The 2,534-nt window shown below is 35.8% G+C and overlaps 1 long non-coding RNA gene across 1 annotated transcript; it reads left to right on the top strand.

Annotated features, from left to right (window-relative positions):
- The first annotated feature begins 738 nt into the window (after window positions 1-738).
- On the top strand, window positions 739-1,555 carry LOC136844714 (uncharacterized). The gene is made up of 3 exons (XR_010854979.1): window positions 739-933; window positions 1,276-1,353; window positions 1,445-1,555. It is a non-coding gene; the product is annotated as an uncharacterized lncRNA (long non-coding RNA).
- The last annotated feature ends 979 nt before the right edge of the window (window positions 1,556-2,534 follow it).

The raw sequence follows: 2,534 nt of genomic DNA, 5'->3' as shown, positions 1-2,534 counted from the left end.
GGTGAAGAGAAATCTAATAACATGGCAACTCTGGTACAGTTCATGGCCACCGCTCCCCCCACCACCTCCCGCAACCTCCCAAGAACCAGAACAAAATTGAAATGGCTGTTAACCAGGATTTCTTGAATGTAGCGGAAGGCTGCTAGCTTCAAATCCTCTTATGCTGCGTTGAAAATACTCGGATATCCTGGAAAGTATTGATGCAACCACAACAAACTCACAATGGTCGTTAGACATGTATAGTTTATTAAAGGGCCTTCTAAAGCAGGACAGCTTATAGCAAATATTCTTTATAGTTTTGATTTATATCTTAAATGACTGAATAACTTAACTGACTATACATCGTCAGTAGCAAGATTCTGTAGCAGAACGGATGAATTGTGGGGCTTCACATTTGCTGTCGGTAGGTTTAAATCTTCTCACAGTCAGTTGGATGTGGAGTGTTTTTATTTTATTATTATTATTATTATTATTATTATTATTATTATTATTATTATTATTATTATTACCCGCTTTCTTGAATATTACTGGAAAATCGATTATAAAGGAAGAGGGGTTATAGAAAATATTTCATTTTTACGTGGCGACAGGAAAGACTAGTAATTATTATCACTTTGGTATTTTGATTGCCCTATTGTTGGTACCATCAAACTGTCTTCCCCACCGTCCAAACTCTTAAGATCGATAGTTTGCTAATTCCTCCTCCTTCCATACGCTTTTACTTGAGCGAAACCGCCGACGAGGAGCGAAGCAGCCCGGCACTCCGGCAGTCAGAGCAGACCTCTTTCACCTGGGAAGGTCCATACCATTCATATTCTTCCGCCATGCCTCTGTTAGGCGAAGGACATATCTTGGGATCCCTGGTCTCCGTCACCCTCTTGTGACCATCTGCCAAAATCCATCTGCAACTCCTTTGTGCAAGGTTCGACAATGGTGAGTGCCAAGAATAAATAGGGCTTATTCTTAAAGGTTAACAGTGCGAACTCTTAGTGTCTTGTGTTGTCTAGTGAAGTTTCCCTTTCTGTCCTTCCAAGCTTAAGATTCGTAATAGTTTTTGTGGTCAATTATGTTTATATATTGTAGATTCTCTTGTCCTTTCAGGTGACATAGCTCTAAGACTAATAACTGTAGCTTAGTCATAAATTCACATTGTAAATAACTGAGTAAGAGAATCATAATTATACATTAATGCTGTTTCGAGTGACCACATTTATGAAGGATAGTTTCCCATATGTATGACCTGCAAATTTATATTAAGTTTACCGTTCATTTCAGGATTGGGTTTGGTTTCGATGCACCGGCCCTTTATTTCCTTTCTGATACTAATGTAAACCTCAGTTGCTCAGTTGTAAGGTAATTTTATTTGGGTTATTACTCCTGTGGGTATATTCTATAAAAATGATCTTAAATTTTCTACACTAATCTTCATAAATTTTCTTTACAGGCAGCGAGCGAAACTGAACGAAGGAAACTCCCTACGATCTGCATGAACTGCTTTGTTTATTTGTAACTACGTTATTTTAAAGGCTTATTTAATGTGATATCATATATGTAACATATGTTTTTCCTTCCAACCTGATTTGAAGATAATCTCAGATTCTTTGAGGTGTTCAGCTTAGGGGTTACAAAAAGCAGAAAAACTAAAGTTAAGCATTTTGTACGCGGAAACAGTTGCTTACGGTTAGTCAGTACAGACCGTCGCATGATGCCGCAAATCCCGAAGGGGATCTGCCTGGCTACTGGTGATTTCAGAGCGAGATACCTAGTTAAATGTTTTACATTTAAGAGAATTATTTTAATAATTCAAGAAAGAAATGTATACATATAATCAGAAACTGGTAGACAGTGAGATGAACTGTAAACACTGGTGGATGTTGGAAAATGGACAGTTATCACCTTGAAAACAAAAGTAGTGTTCTATGTACGATATAATACATGCAAGGACTTTGGATAAGACATAACTATTATCTGAAATACAATGAAGATAATAGTAATAAAGGCTAAAAAATATTATAAAGGAAGGCAACGATAATGGTAACAGTTGATTTAAGATAGAAACTATGAGAGAAACCAATCCATACCCGTACCCTGTAACTCTGCTTCATACACAGAATCTGGGAATACAGCTCATACTAAAGACATGAAACCTGAAAGTCAAATAAATAAATATTCTTAATAGTTAAACAGCATTCTTGGTGAAGGGCGTTTATAAAAAAAAAAATGATTTGAATGTAAAAATATTTTTGAGTATGTATAGTGCTGAGAAGACTAACGAATGGAGAATCGGAAGAAAGTGGGGATTTTTATATTAATAAACACATGAGTTAATTAAAATTGAGGATAATACATAAAATTGTGGAGCTAAGGTTTAATTAATGCCTCATTATTCCTTCTTCTTATAACCTGACAAATTTATTCGAGTTGAGAGAATGATATATCTGAATAAATCAGTTATTTCATTTTATTCAAGACTAAAAAAAATGTTAATTACGAGGATGGACGTGGATGTAAAGGATGCTTTAGAGAGGTCGGAG

The sequence above is a fragment of the Macrobrachium rosenbergii genome, chromosome 13 (genome assembly GCF_040412425.1).
Source record: "Macrobrachium rosenbergii isolate ZJJX-2024 chromosome 13, ASM4041242v1, whole genome shotgun sequence".
NCBI lineage: Eukaryota > Metazoa > Arthropoda > Malacostraca > Decapoda > Palaemonidae > Macrobrachium > Macrobrachium rosenbergii.
Note: the sequence above shows the minus strand (reverse complement) of the source record. Positions and strands in the feature narration are given on the sequence as shown.